The sequence below is a fragment of the Delphinapterus leucas genome, chromosome 18 (genome assembly GCF_059928025.1).
Source record: "Delphinapterus leucas isolate spDelLeu-1000000601 "Yukka" chromosome 18, BTC_Dleu_Yukka2, whole genome shotgun sequence".
In the NCBI taxonomy this organism is placed as follows: Eukaryota; Metazoa; Chordata; class Mammalia; order Artiodactyla; family Monodontidae; genus Delphinapterus; species Delphinapterus leucas.
Window position 1 is genome coordinate 31,604,391 of NC_143146.1, and position 17,256 is coordinate 31,621,646.

Genomic DNA, 17,256 nt, shown 5'->3' on the forward strand with positions numbered 1-17,256 from the left:
TTTATTTTATTTATTTTTGGCTGCGTTGCGTCTTCATTGCTGCATGCAGGCTTTCTCTAGTTGCAGTGAGCGGGGCTACTCTGTGTCGGTGCACGGGCTTCTCATCGTGGTGGCTTCTCTTGCTGCGGAGCAGGGGCTCTAGGCGAGTGGGCTCAGTAGTTGTGGCTCCCAGGCTCTAGAGCACAGGCTCAGTAGTTGTGGCACACGGGGTTACTCGCTCCGCGGCACGTGGGATCTTCCCGGACCAGGACTCGAACCCCTGTCTCTGTCTCCTGCATTGGCAGGCGGATACTTAACCACTGAGCCACGAGGGAAGCCCTGTACTTGGTTTTCTTTCATCATTCTATTAACATGCCCATGGCTGGAGCCATAGGAAGGAAGTGCAGTCTGGAATACGTTTCCACGTACAGAGGCACTTGCTCTAGAATATATTTATGGTAAGTCCGCCACTCAGCTCTCTTTGAGAAAGAGCTGTTAGTACAAGAACTGCCACGATGACATAATGTCTTATAGCATCCTTCCACTCTTGCAGTTAAACTCACTTCTTTCACTCCCTGCCCCACCTAGAGGAAAACTTTACAGTGTTTCCAGTAGAGGCAAGTTTTTCATTTAAAGGCTGTGCATCTGTTGATGGTCTACGGTTTTTCAAACTTGTCTTTTCATGTTGTTTTGATCCAGATGTAGAGGAATGTAAAGGGCTGTTTACCCGGCGCCCAGGATCAGGCCAGCGGGTGGGGTTCGGGGCTGCTTTCTCCGGAAGAGACCCCACCCCAAGGAGGGCCCCTCAGCCCCCAGTTTCCATCTTCCTTTGGGCTTCCTGATTCCCTTGCCGCACCCACGTCTTCGGATGTGGGCTTCCATCGCCTTCCCGCTCGCGCTGCTTTCCTATTCTAAGGATACTTTGCTTAAGGAGTGGGGCACAATTTTTGGCCACCTTCACTTATTTGTTCTTCGACACCCTAACACCAGGACAGACCCCTCCTCTTAATCCTGATTTCTCAGGCGCAGGCCCACTGATTCATCCCGTCAGGACCAGAAGTGGGCTGTGGAATCCTGCTCCGGTCTGGACCACCTTGCCCATCTTCCTCACCTACAGAATGTGGCAGGAGGTAGAGAGCACACCAGGCAGTGCACTGCCTTTGTTTTCATTAATAACGCACACCGGGCCTCTAGAAGTGTTTGGAAAATGCCACAGAAAATGTAGAACATGGCTTTTCCCGGCTAGAACTCGTCCCTTCACTCTCATTTCCTGTTTCTCGGCCTCTGCCTCCTTTTTCTTCCCACCCTACTTCGTGCCACACTTGCGAATCTTTCTTCCCTTAATGTAAACTTCCCCTTCGCTGCCTTCCCACGGCCGGGGCGGTTTCCCACGCGGGGCGGGCTCAGGGGCGCCGCGCCGGGGTGTCCGGCGGCCTGGGCGCCCCAGCGCGCTCACGCAGCTTTGCAAGAAAGTGGCGCACGCAATCGCCACCTCGGCCGGCCGCGCCCGGTCCGCCAGCTCCCAGCCCCGCGCGCCGGCTTCCGCCCCCGCCGACCCTCCAGCGCGGCGCTGACCCCGCGCCCTAGGGGCCACCGCGGGAACGCCGGGCCGCACGGGCTGCCTCCTCCCCCTCCCGCCCCAGAGTCGCGCCGATCCGCTCCCCCGGGCGCGGAGGCGGGGAGGGAGGGGCCCCCGGGAAGGGCGTGAAGGACGCGGCTCCTGGCTGCCCGCATCTCGGGGCGCAGGGCGGGGTGGGGGTGTGCTGGACTCCCCTCTCCGCCGCTCCTCGCTCCGGGTCTGCAGCTCCTGCTTCCTGCTCCTCCCGCCCGCAAGTCCGCCCGCCTGCCTAAATTCCGAGCGAGGGCGGACGCCCCTTCTCCCCGGTCTCCCGAGCCGGCCGCGCGGCTCCGCCTCGCCCCCATTCATCCCGCCAAGGTGAACCGCTGGGAAGGAGGACGCCCCCGCCTAGCCCGCAACTTGCGTCGCTCCAGAACCCAAACAATGCTTCCCCCGCCTTCCGCGTGCGGCCCTCCGCCTAGCCCAGCCTCGCGCGCAGCCCCGCGCGCAGGGAACCGCCTGCCCGGGCCGGGACCCCATTGTTGCCCGGCGCGGGCGATGCCCGGCGTCCGGGGGCGGTCCCCGCGAGCGGTCCCGCAGCCTCCGCCGGCCGCCGGAGCCGGCTCCGCCCACACCTTTCCAAGTTAGCTGGTGGGTGAGCCGCGGGGACGGCTCGGGCCCCCGGCCCCCTCCCTGCACGCTTTCACCCGGGCGGGAGGGGAGGGGAGAGGAGCGGCGGGGGCTGTGGGCCGAGCGGGCTCCGCGCTTTATTTGTCTCCGAATTCTCTTCCTAAGGCTGCCTAGCGCGCTGACACAAAAGAGGGGACTTTCTCGCGGCTCCGCGCGAGTCCTCCCCAGACGAGTTGAAATCGGGGGTTCCTCCCGCCGCGAGGCCCCGCGGGCACCCCTCGCCCCGCGGCTCCCGAAGCGGCGTTGGCCATGTGTAGGTTATTTTGGGTGCCGCAGCAAGGTGGTGCAGGTGATCGGGAGGCTCCGCCGCGGCCGGGGGCGGGGGCAGGGGTGGGGCGGGGTGGAGGTTCCGCGGACCCACCCCCCAGCCGGCGGCCCGGGCGCCGAGGCGAGGGCCGGGCAGTGGGTGTTGCCTTCTACCTCTGCGAGCGGGGAGGGGTTAGTTTCCCACAGGGGATTTCAACCATCACACTCAGAGCCCGCCTCCTAATCCTCGGGCGGAGCGGCTCGGGGGCCCCATTTTATGGCAATAAAGCGACTTAGCGCCTGCTGAGCGAGCCCCTCCCCGCCGCCGCCCCCGCCCTCGGCCCCACCCCGGGGCTCGCCCGCAGCGGCGGGGCTTTGTTTCGGGGGAGGAGGACCCGGAGCTCTTTTGTTTGGGGGTTTGGTGTTTTCACCTCCCCCCCCCGCTTCCCCCAACCCTCCCCCCCACTCCGCGCCTCTCCGGTTTCCTGAGCTGCGGGCTGCAAGGGAGGAGAAGCGGCGTCTTGCAACCCCCCTCGGCTGGGCCCCGGGGTAATTCGATGCGGGCCTGGCGAGGCTCCCCCCGCTAGACCCGGGCTCGCGTCTCGGCAGCCTCCACCCACCGGCCCACCCTACATTTAGCGCATCATGTGATCCGGGTAAGTCATTTGCAAGTACAACAGTTCCCTGGGTTGCCCCCCATTCATTTCCTGAGAACTGCAGAGAGCAGCTGAGAAGCTCTGCCCGTGCGTGTGCGAGTGTGCGTGTGAGTGTGCGCGGGTGACGCCGTGTGTGTGTGTGTGTGAGTGTGCGCGCGCGCGCGTGTGAGAGCGAGAGAGAAAGGGAGAGAGAGAGGGGGACTCTGTGTGAGGGAAAGAAAACAATTTCTCCTGCTCTGCAGCTTCTGTTCAGGTCTGTGCCGATTCCGTTTCTTATCAAAATAAACAACCCCCTCCTCTTTTTTTTTTTGTGCCATCCCAGATCAGACCGTATTCTCTTAACATGTTTTATTTTCCTTCTGTCATCTGCTCAAGTTAAATCATTTTGGTTGGTCTGTGTTCGTAAAGGGGGAAAGTGTTGGGAAGCGGGAGGGGGCCGAGGGAGGGCGATGCTACTGCAGAGCAAGTAGCGTCGGTTGGATTCGTGGAGAAGAAAGGAGGAGGTTTCTCCCCCCACCCCCGCCTCGCAATTTTTTTTAAAAAAGAACTTACCAAGTAGCGTGAATTAAGCAAATGTTTTTCTACCCCTCGTGGAATTGTTGGTTGCAGTGCTTGCCTGACAGTTGCCAAGGATGAGAAATAAAACACCAGGGCTGAATTGGGGAGGGGGGAGCTTGTGGAAGTAGTGTGCCCCCAGGAAGAGAGCGAGTTGGGTGAAGAGCTGCCGCACCGGGCCTTGTGGGCTTGGGTGTGCACTGGAGAGAGCGGAGGGGAAGGGGTTAAGGCGAAGATGACACTGCTGGCATGAATAGTGGTCCTGGTGCTACATTCATTATTGTCTCTGGTCGTAATGATGTGTAACTGTCACTTGCTACAGTGCCTGGTCCATGGAAGTAGCCAGGGGCTGGCCCGTGGCTGTTATTTTCAATTACGGGGGGCCTGACCGGAGTTGACAATGGGCAACTTTGCAGGGCCACCCGGGCCGGGAAGCCCGCGGAGACGGCCTGGGAGCCACTTCTTGCCTTAAGAGGCTCGCTCAGAGGACTCGGACTTGACCTCCGCGACATTAGTTGGTGTTCGTGTTAGATGCTTCCCTACGGGGAGAATCAATCCTGCTTTTGTTGGGTAGAGAACTGCCTATTAGAACTTTGAAAACTTTTATCTTTGGGGAAAAGGGTGGGGTGCACTCAACAGTTCTGTTTCGAAGTGCATTTGAGGCAAATGCTTGGAAAAAGTACCAATTCCTTTGTTATATGCCCTGCAGCTTCCCAACCCCCTTCACCCTGCGCTTCCAGTTTTGCATACTTTAATAGTAACAGCCTTTATTCAGCTGATAAAAGCTGACTGTGTTGAGTTAAAGAGTATTAGTACAACGGAATGTGTAATCTGGATAAACAGTTTGTGTGGTTAGTATTGTCGGCTCTCTAATTTAACTGTACAGATGGTTTAAGTGTCGTGCTGTATGGATTGTTTTAAGCAATTCCACTGGCTAATAGAATCCTCCTCAGACGAGCACTCGAATATTTTATTTTAAATCAGCTTTAATATTCTCTGTTTCCCTGTAACACCAGGGAGAGGAGCAGCTCTATTTACGTCTAGTGCGTGTGCATCTAGTGGCTTCGGTAGACATCTGCCAATCAACGCACGTCATTCTGCAAATCCACCTAGACGCCTTCATGTCCTTTTCTTACTGGAGGATAGAGTTGTTTAGATAAGTTAACGCTTTGAAATAAATTTGGTGGCTTTTAACGGGCAGCAGCTTGTGATGGGGAATAGGGGTGGTCACTTTGAAGGGTGGGTGTATTCCATCTTCTAAGAAATGCTCTTTGGAATTGGCATTCAGTAAAAACAGTGACCCCTCACCTTAAAAAAAAAAAAAAGCCTGGTTGTGCTATTTGCAGACCTCATTCAGATGTTGTTTACATTTTTGAAAACCACGTAGAAATTGGTTGTGATAAAGGGGTATACTTTTAGGCTAGAAAATGTTTAACTTTAGAAGCTTAGAAATAGGTTGTTGAAGGACAAACATTCGGTTGCATAAGTTACATCTTTATGGCTGCAGCCTGGTCAGTTAGAGTCCGAGTTGGGGAGAGAGGGTTTTGAACATACAAGAATTGACAGAAATTTATAATGTAGTTAGGGAAGAGGTTTGTTATTTTTACCTTCTAATTCATAACTATTATGAAATATACTTGCGCTGGTAAAAGTTGGGATGTTTTCACATAAAATTTTGATCACTTATGCACTAAAACTACTATAGCTGTGTGAGGTAAAGAAACATCCTTGAGGGGTTTCTGTTTATTTTTGAAGTGCTTCAGTTATTTATCTATTACTTAGTAATGCATATTTAAAAGAAACTTCTGTCAGCTAAACTTTATTTTGGAATGCGTTGAATTACTATTTACTGAATGAAAATGGTTGCACTAATGGGCCCTTAATATTTTCTTTTTCTCCAGAAAATTCCTTTTCCACAACTGAATGTCATTTGGGAGAAAATTGGTCCTGGTATAGCATTTGAGACCTTGACCTTAGCAGCAACTCTTGGCTGGCGCTTGTTTACTACAGCTGCAGCCTATGTGTGTACAGAAAGGGAGGGACTGCAAACACTGGTGCGCTCTCTCTCCCCAGACCAAGGGAAAAACAAATCAGGATGCTTGATAGTCATTCCGAAGAGCACCCATCAGGCATGTAATAGCATTAGTGTTCTGGTCGTTTTAAAAAAAATCTATGTTCCTCGGGGATTACTTTCCGGCCTCCTGGGAAAGGTAAACATGCACTTCAGCAGACTCAGAGTGAGTTTTAGATGTCATATCATGAAGCAGGCTGCTATCAACGTAATGAAATAATTTGTTCTTAAATATAGGTGTGTTTTCTATCCCCATAAAGATGGCATAAGTGCTTAGGCCTCTAAGCCCATATGAGGGCATTTTGAACTCAAGCCAGTGTTGGTTAATCTAGAGTATTGAGTAACTTGACCAGTGAGGTGATGTTGTTAACTAGTTGAACATATAAACGTCTTGGATATTTTCATCATGGTACAAAATGGAAAGTGTGGAATTTCATATTTCTGCGAATTAATATGAGACTGATCACATTAAATTTGGGGCGTCAAATGTTTTGTTTTCTTTATATTGTGAGAGTAACAGTCCTCTTAGTGTCAACTTCATAAATCTAGCTGTAGATGATCTGTGTATTAATACAAAGAAGTTTGTATTCTGCAAAACTAGAAGTGGCACAAAGTTATTTGAAAAGTTATTCTTTTTTTGGATAAATAAGTTTCTGCGCTTGTGCTTCCATGTTGATTAATGAATAAGAGCTAAAAATCTCCAAAGAGTTTTATTCAGAATCAACGCCATGGTTATCTTTTTCTTTGAGAAAACAACTTTCATTTTTGTAAATAACTCCTAAAATAGATGACAGTGGCTCACCTTTGTGATTTACATTTTGAAAATACCACGTGGTACTGGAGTGGAAATATCTGTATTTTTGCCCAGTGTTCGTTTATTTTCCATTTTAAAATTCACGTTTATTTATTTTTTCAGCCTACACATTATGCACGCCTTTCAGTCTTAAGTATGGACAAAATGTAAGGGTGAAAATATTAAGATTAAATCCCTGGCAACACCCTATAACCACAGCCTTAAGTCATCCACCGCAACCAGGGGTCCCCAAATCAAAAGGCAAGTAACCAGATGGACCTCCCCTGTGCCCAGAAGGGCAGCAGCCTTAGGCTCTGTGAGACCTGCTTGGTTTCTAGATCCCAGGCCCTTCCAGAGAACTGTCTGACTTCAGCTGGCCAGAGTTCATTGTCAGGCCGTAGAGCAGCGACACCCCATCTGATGTCAGCTTTTGTGTTCTTGCGGTAGGGAACACATGCTGTGGATTAAATGGTTACTTTCTCTATATATTCTCAGTAATTATGTTACAAAAGGATTTTTCGCTTTGGGGTGTTTATTGTCATAAAAGTGGCTACTTGAGTAGTCCTGCTGCTCCAATGAAAATTTGTTTTGGTCTGGCAGTAGATTACAGGATATTCACTCAAAGAATTCTGCTCTGGGATGGGCTTTCCTCCTGTCTTTTTTTCCAACTCAAAGTCATACTTTTATTTTGTGGCTAATTTAATGGTATATATTTTTGAATTTTTACTAAAAGCATAGTAACTGGACTGGTCCAAACAGTGTTGCTTTTTAGGTACAGATGCAGTAGCAGAAAGCCCTTGCTGCTGTATTCTGGCGTGGAAGATGAGGGGAAAAACTACAGAGCTTTGGGGTAGTTTTCCCACCCCCATCAGAGGCCATAGAAGCTGCCACTATCACAACTTGTTGGCCTCCACAGCCAGGAATTGTGTTTCACGTGCTACATTCACCATGCTTAACAGTATATATGGCTTTTCACAATAATTGCTGGCATGATGTGTATGTATATACCATATATAAAAATATAGCCACTATTTTAGGTATGTACATATATATGTGTACATACATAGTATTTATATTTATGAATGTGAGTTTTTATATTCTCTACCTGTATAGGTACATACCCCATACATAAACCGTGTACGTTATGACCACGAATTATGGTAAAAAGTCCCCTTCCCACTTGCATAAAAGAGGAGAAGAACAAGCCGAGTTTGTTTTTCAAATTCTATGTTTAGTAATACTATTTTCACTTTAGTTTAACAAGCAGACTTAAAACATGAAAACAGTCCTGCCCCAAAGAAAACAAACCAACAGACTTACATGACAACCAAGGTAAATGATTGTAAAAAATGAAATAAATAACTGTAAAGAAAACCTTCATTCATTTCATAATCGGGTGTCTGCTAAGATTATACATCCTGAAATCAGGACTGATTTAAGCAGAGATGTTGCAGTTTGAGCCTGGCTCTCTTGCTTGCCAACTCTGGATGACCTTTGTTAAATTTCTTAACGCCTCTGAGTCTTTAAAATGGGAAAAATCATATGCAGTTTACAGGGCTGTGGTGAGGGTAAGATGAAATAATGTAGGTAAAAATCACTTTGTAAAACTGTAAAGCACTGGTGTGTCAACTGATTTGACAGGAAAACCACTACCTCCCCGTCCCCCCACCCCCTGCCCTAAAAGGGATGAACTTTCCAGCCTCTCAAAGTGAGCATATAAATTACGCTTATGGAGAAGGAATTTCCGAGTGTGGGTAGAAAACTCCTGGCAGTCAAAGGTCATGAATTCCATTCCTGTCTCACCAGAGATTTGCTCTATGACCTTGAGATCAAGTCACTCTTAAAAAGTTTTTATGTAGCTGGTATAAAAGTTACTGACTGTTAACATTTATATAATGCAGGTGAAGTATCTGAGCTTTTCCAAAGGAAAATACATGAAAATACAGTTTCCATGATCATTTATAGAAAATAGAAAATAAAGATCAGCAAGGATTATTTAGAGATTATAAACCTCCAGGCTACTTCTTCAGTGAGTCAACTGAAACCTCTATCGACTGGTCATTGAAAATGTCCTTAATGTTTTTTTTTTTTATGGAATCATTAAATTTGTGCTGTTGTACTATAATTTAGAACAGCCTATTGAACTTCAGTTCCCTAGTTAAGCCAAGATTCTGTTGATTAAGTTATGTCTGATTTATGGTTTAGTCTCTTGGTTAGACTCAGATGTTGTTGCAGTACAACGTGTGAACAATAAAGGAAGGTAGATGATGGGGATCTTAAATGGGTATTTGGAAATTTATTGCACACATTTTTTTATATGCACACATTTCCGGCCGTGTACATTTTTTAAACACACACACATTTTTGAGAAAATTAAGAACAATAATACTTTACATAATTTCTCCCCAGCTACACTTCCTCCAGTTAAGAAACAATTTTTTTTCACACTCTGCGCACTGCTATGCTTGCAGCAGCAAAGAAACAGACTCAAACTAGCTCATCAATATAACTCTTTCCGTGTCACACATACACCTTGCCTACCTCCTGTTCATGTTACAACTATCACTGTGAACATCACTTTCTGTGGGACTCTTATTTATCATCCCTTGCTTGAAGAATACACCAGGTTCCAGTCTGTAATATATGGCCCCGTAACACACGATGTTCCTTCTGGTGTAATTGCTGGTTGATTTGTCTTGTCCCTTCCCAATAATAAGCCCCTTGAGAGCAGGAAATGAATCTTCTTCATAGTTACTTTCATGGCTTCTAACATAGTGGCTGATCATATAGTGCTAAAATACTTAATGAAGGAACAAATTGAGGAGTACAGTCCATATGACTGTCCTTTCAGTAGCTAAGTGCCAAATATCATGGTCATTTCCCCTTGCCTTTTCATTTCTAGTCAGTATATTCATGTCTATTAATCATTCCACAATTCACTACATTTTCCTGAAAAATTTTTTCTCCTTGCCAAATGAAGCCTTGCAGTGGAGTTAAATACTACTGGATTTGAAACCTTAAGCTACCCAGGTTTTAGCCGTCTAACTGGGCAAGTTGCTTCTGCAAGTCTTAGTTTACTCATTGGTAAATAAAAACAAAAACAAGAACATATAATGTCACCATTGCAGAATGTTTTTGAGGATCAGAATTGTGGTAATGCCTGCAAAGCATCCAGTATATAGAACCTTGTACATACTTAGTGCTCAGTAAATATTAGGCTGCTCAAAAGGTACAAACTTCCAGTTATAAGATAAATAAGTACTAGGGATGTAACATACAACATGATAAATATAATTAATACTGCTGTATGTTGTATAGGAAAGTTAAGAGAGTAAATCCTAAGAGTTCTCATCACAAGGAAAAAATTTCTTTGTCTTATGTTTTTGTATCTATATGAGATGTTGGACGTTTACTAAATTTACTGTGGTAATTATTTCATGGTGTATGTTATCCATTAAACTTACACAGTGCTATATATCAATTATATTGCAATAAAACTGGAAGAAAAAAACTTTCATCTCTTCTAGTATTTTTTTTTTTTAAGATGTTGGGGGTAGGAGTTCATTTATTTATTTATTTTTGCTGTGCTGGGTCTTCGTTTCTGTGCGAGGGCTTTCTCTAGTTGTGGCAAGTGGGGGCCACTCTTCATCGCGGTGCGCGGGCCTCTCACCATCGCGGCCCCTCTTGTTGTGGAGCACAGGCTCCAGACGCGCAGGCTCAGCAGTTGTGGCCCACGGGCCCAGTTGCACCGTGGCATGTGGGATCCTCCCAGACCAGGGCTCAAACCTGTGTCCCCTGCACTAGCAGGCAGATTCTCAACCACTGCGCCACCAGGGAAGCCCTCTTCTAGTATATTGATGGCCTCTCTTAAAAGCAGCCACTGAGAATGAATAGCAGCAACAAAACAACTACTCTTTATTGTGCAGCTACTATAATACAGAAATTAGGCACTGTGCTTTTCATTTCTTAGCTTATTTATTTATTTACTGTAAAGATTTTTTTTGGACGTGGACGATTTTTTTAAGTCTTTATTGAATTTGTTACAGTATTGCTTCTGGTTTATGTTTTTGGTGTTTTGGCTGAGAGGCACGTGGGATCTTAGCTCCCCGACCAGGGATCGAACCCACACCCCTTGCGTTGGAAGGCGAAGTCTTAACCACTGGACTGCCAGGAAAGTCCCTTAGGTTATTTAATATGTACTATTTAGTAAACAGGCATGTCTAGTTGACTTTCAGATAATTGACACTTTGAATCCTCTATGTGGAGACCGCCGAAGTACCTTTTTGTACACTGGATTTTGACTTACGAATATCATCAGTTCATGAATGAATGAATTTTTTAAGCTCTTGTAAGATGGGGCCATGTAACAGTCTTTCCCCTCCCCCCAGCCCTGACTTTGCCATTTTTGATAATAATTTCGAAAATTATTTGTGAATTTTACTGTTTTTATGCCTTTCATTAACAAACTGAGTAGAAGAAGGGGAAAATGAAAATCTTGATTCTGGTTTTGAGGAACAGGGCTTATTATCCAGTTGAGACAAAGAACTCATTAGGTGTGCTGAAAATTGGTGAATCTTTATTGAAAGGGCTTAGTGGAGGTAAGCTAATGAATTGTAAAAAAATAATAAGATGACAGAACATACAAAATGCCATACATCTGTTTTTAATGACACTAATAGATTGTGTATAATTACAGATTTTGTAATATTCCTTTGTCTCTGGGAATGGGTGTCCTTTAAAATGTAAGTCTAGTCCCTTGACTTACACATATTTGAGTTTTGTACAAGTTTGCTGGAGTGCATTATATATTAGAAACATGAGATTCCTTCCTCCCTTCCTTTATTAAATATTCATTGAGTACATGTGTATGATATTATGGTTTCTATTTAATAGATGTGGAAACTGATTTTCACAGAGTAATGCCATCATTATCAATAACCAGTTAGCTTTAAAGCAAAGATTTGAAGACTGGAAAACCTTTGAACTGTCCTCTGTGTTACTCTTACCTCCCTTCAGCATTAAATATGCTATTCCAATTAGTTTTATTGTAGAGAATTAGAGCAAAAGAATGGGAGATTGTACAAATAAATATTGTCTTTAGAGGCTGTTTTATTTGTAGATTATATTGATATACATTTACTAGAATACCTTTACTAGAATATTTACTTCAGTGTAGAAGCCAATTCTGTGTTTAAGAGACTTAATCCAAAAAATTATTTTAGGCGGCAACTGCTACAGGATGTTCCATAATGTTAATAGTAGACCAGTAAATTCTGGCCAGTATGCATTCTGTTGGATAAAGCTATTGAAGTCAGAGGCATAATAAAATTAATAAAAACATATTATCTGTATAAAAAATGCCTTACTTTCTCATTGGACTTATGCTTATTTAGCTCCTACCATGTATCTGGAATTATATATGAAAATGGGTAGGACATCACCAATGAGCTGAAAATCAAGTAGGAGAAGTAAGACTTCTGTAGAAAATTATAATTCAAAGTAATTTGTGATACATGGATCAAGTGCTATAAGTTGCTTAAACAAAAGGCAGGGGAGAAAAATTGCTCCTAGCTGGGAAATCAAAGCTTTCAAGGTTTGAAAGTGGATAGGTGGCACAAATCCTTCATGGAAAAAGTTTTACGTTTTATAGAAAAGAAACAGCAAACCTGCAAGTGGAAGAGAGCAAATTAAAAACAGCTATTTTGGCATCTGTGGTGATTTCACACCTCTTTTTCTGTTATCTTTTAGAGCTGATGGCTTTATGGTGTTTTGGCGAACTTCTGTCATTTGGTGTATCACCAGAAAATTTTCTTTTCCAAAAATAGATCCCGGCATATGCTTGGCTAGTAGGGCACACAGTGTTACAATGAGTTTAGAGAAGGTTTATTTGGATAAACAAAAATAATGGTGGTTCATTAATAAAAATTTAAAAGTACACTTTATATGAAGTTATCTAATAAAAGTTTTGCATATTGCTGAACAGGTTTGATATATGTTTTATTTATAAATGTTGGGAATTTTAGCCTTGACCAAAAGCCTTTACATATAGGAATAAAATCTTTTTTTTCTGTGTAAGAACAATGGAAGGGAAAACTTGAAAATCGATCAGTTTTACAGAAGGTCAGAGTCAGTTGAAGGGATATTTAGAAAGGAACTTTACAGTAGAGTGGTTGAATATTTAAAGAGTGATATCCTCTGGAATGTGCATTAGCTTTTCTGCTGTAGGTATAAATACAGGACACTTAAGCAAACACACGAGATACTTCATTTTGAGAGACTGTATAATAAGAAAGAAATGAACTCTTAATGAGTCTATAAAGAGCATTGACGGTATTTTTATTGTACACTGAACTTTCTGTTGAGTATATTGGGACTCTACCAAGGCTCCAGGCTGAAGCAGTTGTGTTTTATGTATAAGTAGCTTTGTAATTAAGACAGTTTAGAATTCTTGAGAAGTAGGGGCCAGCAAAAAAAGAATTTCTTAGTGCTTGGTGGTTTACAGAGTGGTTTTAGTTTCATCCTGACAATCCTATAATGTAGACTGGACACAGTGAAGGTAAAATAACTAGAAGGTAGCCAAGTCAAAACTAGAACCTTGATTTCCAACACCAGTAAAATAATTTGTTCCCATTTCATTCCACTGCTGTCTTCCTAACTTTCATTTAGTCTTAATAAGCCAACATTTTGAAAGTCCACATTGCGCAAAAGAGGTGCTGCTCAGTGAATATTATTGGATGAATTCTTATCTCCTTCCAAAACATACTTTAAGGGGGTATATAAAACCCCAAATATAACAGCTCGGAGAGATCAACCCAATTAATCCTAGAAGAGACTGTGCAATTGGAATGCATCCATACTCTGAAGGAAATTAGGGAGATGCTTCATCACTTAGCACATAGCAGGGCTTATGTTAGGTGCTGAGGATACTAAGATAAATAGAACATGGGCTTTGTCCCAACGTATAGGCAGATTGGGGAAAATGCAGCACAGTTAAGCCCAAAGGAAGGGCCATGCTAGTGTATTCTGCTCCAGTTTATATTCTTCATGTAGATCTTTTATGTGCCTAAAAATAATACACTAGATATTCTTAGATTTATGTTATAGTCTCTTTTAAGTACTTTCAGTCTTATCGGAAAACCTTTGGAATTCCATTTAAACGTGGCTTTCTAAGTGTTTTCTCTTTCAAAAATTATATTGCACATTTACTGTACATAAAATGTGTATATACATTTTAAAGGTATTATTTAATGTTTACAACCAACTCAAAGCTAGATATTTATAATATTTACATGTGAATTTATTCTTACCTTTATGACTTAGTTTTTCAAAGGATTACCACTTAAGATCTATAGGAAATAAGCTGTGTTTTGCAGAAACTCACTTGTTGGGCAGGGTTTACAAATCTCTCTCTGATAAAAGTAGGTACACGTGTGTGGAGACTTTAAACTTGATTTTATAGTGAACCCCTTTCTCTTTTTTTTACTTAGCTTCCCTTCTTCCTCTAGCCAACAATAGCATTATATTCCCTCATAACCCTCATCATAACCATCAGTATTATGGGTCTTAATATTTTTCTCCATAGCCATAAGTGTTATAGATGCATCTGCACACACCGTTTTTTGATCACGTTTACAAAAGTGAGATTATTTTTTGGAGACTCTTTTTTTTTTCATTTCGTCCTGCCTAAGGGAAATCCTTCCACTTAGCTGCAAGAACTCTAATCCATTAAAAACAAAACTGTTGTATATATTGCAAGGTATGGTTATTTTATAGTCTGTTAACTTACTGATGGGCAATGCTTTGTTTCCAGTTTTTGCTACTAAAACCAATATTGTAATAAATATCTTTATATTACAGACTTGTGGGATCGATCACCAGGGTGGCGTTATTGATTCAAAACGTTGCCACCAGCAATGCAGGGAAATACCCTTTCCCATAAACTCCATCAGCAATAGATGACACTTTTCTAGTATGATAGTTGTGTAGTGGTATCTCATTGTTAACTTCAGTTATTATTTCCTGACTTCTAGTGACCTGGAGCATCTTTTCCTATGTTTGTAGGTAAATTGGTATTCTTCTAAGAGTTGCCCTTTATTCTTTGTTCATTTTTCTATTTGGTTATTGTCCTTTTGTGAGAGTTATTTATATATTACAGCTATTAAACCATTTGTCTGATGCCTGCATTGCAGATAATTTTTTCAAGAACTAATCTTTGGCCTCTTGTCTGTTTAAGAAGTATCTTTTGATATTGTTAACATTTAAATTAAAAAAATTATTTATTTTTGGCTTTGTTGGGTCTTCGTTGTTGCGCGCGGGCTTTCTCTAGTTGCGGTGAGCAGAGGCTACTCTTCCTTGCGCTGTGCAGGCTTCTCATTGCGGTGGCTTCTCTAGTTGCGGAGCACGGGCTCTAGGTGCGTGGGCTTCAGTAGTTGTGGCACATGGGCTCAGTAGTTGTGGCACATGGGCTTAGTTGCTCCGCGGCATGTGGGAACTTCCCGGACCAGGGCTTGAACCCGTGTCCCCTGCATTGGCAGGTGGATTCTTAAGCACTGCACCACCAGGGAAGTCCCTAACATTTTAAATTTTAATATAATCAATTTTTTTCCTCTCTGTTTCTCTGGTTTCCTGTTTTTGTTTTACGTTTTTGAAAGACTTTCTCCATTGGTAAAATAAACATGTAATGTCCTATACTTAGATTTAATTTTTCTTTCCACTTTGATCTTATCTTTAGTCCATTTGGAATTTTTCGTTGTATATGTGGCATGAGAGGGGAGGGAGGGGGTCCACTTTTACTTACTTTCAGATGCATATCCAGTCCATTGTATCAGAACCATTTTTAAGGTAATGTATCCCTTTCCCAGTAAATATAAATTCCACAGTTGTTTTCGTATATCCTATGATAGTACTGGGTTGTTTTTTTTTTAACATCTTTATTGGAGTATAATTGCTTTACAATGGTGTGTTACTTTCTGCTGTATAACAAAGTGAATCAGCTGTATGTATGCATATATCCCCATATCCCCTCCCTCTTGCGTCTCCCTCCCACCCTCCCTATCCCACCCCTCCAGGTGGTCACAAAGCACCGAGCTGATCTCCCTGTGCTCTGCGGCTGCTTCCCACTAGCTATCTATTTTACGTTTGGTAGTGTATATATGTCCATGCCACTCTCTCACTTCGTCCTAGCTTACCCTTCCCCCTCCCCGTGTCCTCAAGTCCATTCTCTACGTCTGCATCTTTATTCCTGTCCTGCCCCTAGGTTCTTCAGAACCGTTTGTTTTTTTTTTTTTAGATTCCATATATATGTGTTAGCATACGACATTTGTTTTTCTCTTTCTGACTTACTTCACTCTGTATGACAGTCTCTAGGTCCATCCACCTCACTACAAATAACATAATTTCGTTTCTTTTTATGGCTGAGTAATGTTCCATTGTATATATGTGTCACATCTTCTGGTACCGGGTTTTTTTCCTTTTAAAACTGATTTTCTTAGATATTCTCAGACATATACTAGGGTTCTAGGGTATATGAACTAGGGTTCATATCTTAGGAGTATTGTATTCATTGTCCACCTCCCCTGGGCAAAAGATACATAAAAACCCTATTGTGATTTTAATTGCACTAAATTTACATATAATCTGGGGACAATTAATATTTTAATGTTATCTCTATTTCTAATGTTATTTCATTTTATTATCCCAGTTCAAAAATATGGTTGTCTTTCCATTTATTCAATCTTATTTTTTATACTTCAAATAGATTTTAATACATTTTTGTAATGATTGTTTTCTCTTTAATTAAATTTAATTCTAAGTACATTATAGGTTTTTGGCTATTTTATATCTATTGGGATAATATAATTTCTTTTCTTAGTTTGTTGGTACAGTGAATTAACTGCACTGCTTAAGTTTTGAACGTTGTACCAGACATTCCTTATTCCTTGTATAAGCCTTACTTGGTCTTGATGCATTATCTTATTATGTATAGCTATATTTGATTTTCTAATATTTTGTTAAGAATTTTTTAAAAGTTAGCTTTTATTCTTGTAGTGTCTTTATCTGATTTTTCTTTCAGGGTATTTGTAGCCTCCGAAAATAACTTGGGAAGTGTTCTGTCCTGTTCGTTTTTGGGATACTTTGTGTAGAATTGGTATTTTTTCTCCCTTGGAAGTGTGGACGAATTCACCAGAGAATTCGTGTGGATTTAGAGGCTTATTTTTCTTTCTAGGAAGGTTTTCAATTTATTTAATGCATATAGGGCTATTCAGATTATAAATTAATTTTTCAGTGAACCTTCTTAGTTTGTGATTTTGAAGGAATTTGGCTTTTTATATGTTATAGAATTTATTGGCATAAGGTTGTTCATATTACCTTATTCTTTTAATATTTGTAGGATCTGCACTGATAACACTTTATTCCTAATTTTGGTGACTTGTGACTTTTGTATTTTTGTCTTGATCACTTTGTCTAGAGGATTATCAATTTTATTGATGTTGTGAAAGAACCAGCTTTCGGTTTCATTAATTTTTTCCTCTAGTATTTTACTTTTTTCTAATTCATTGATTCCTGATCTTTATTATTTTCTTCTTTCTGCTTGTTATAGGTTTACTTTTTTCTTTTTGTAGTTTCTTAAGATGGAAGCTTAAAATATTGGTTTGAGACCTTTTTTCTTACGTAATGTATGTAATGCTATACATTTTACTCTGAGCTC

General features: G+C 42.5%; 1 protein-coding gene across 4 annotated transcripts in view; it reads left to right on the forward strand.

Moving 5' to 3' along the window:
- Positions 1-2,011: 2,011 nt before the first annotated feature.
- Positions 2,012-17,256, forward strand: part of KLF12 (KLF transcription factor 12) — a 448,910-nt gene continuing 433,665 nt past the window's right edge. Inside the window, exon 1 of one of the 4 annotated variants that reach the window (XM_022577047.3) lies at positions 2,012-3,129. The gene's annotated coding sequence lies outside the window, so the exon portion shown is untranslated. Of the gene's footprint in view, positions 3,130-3,165; positions 3,383-17,256 lie in introns of those variants that run through there. The other 3 variants (XM_022577039.3, XM_089899449.1, XM_022577040.2) reach the window with 3 other exon arrangements.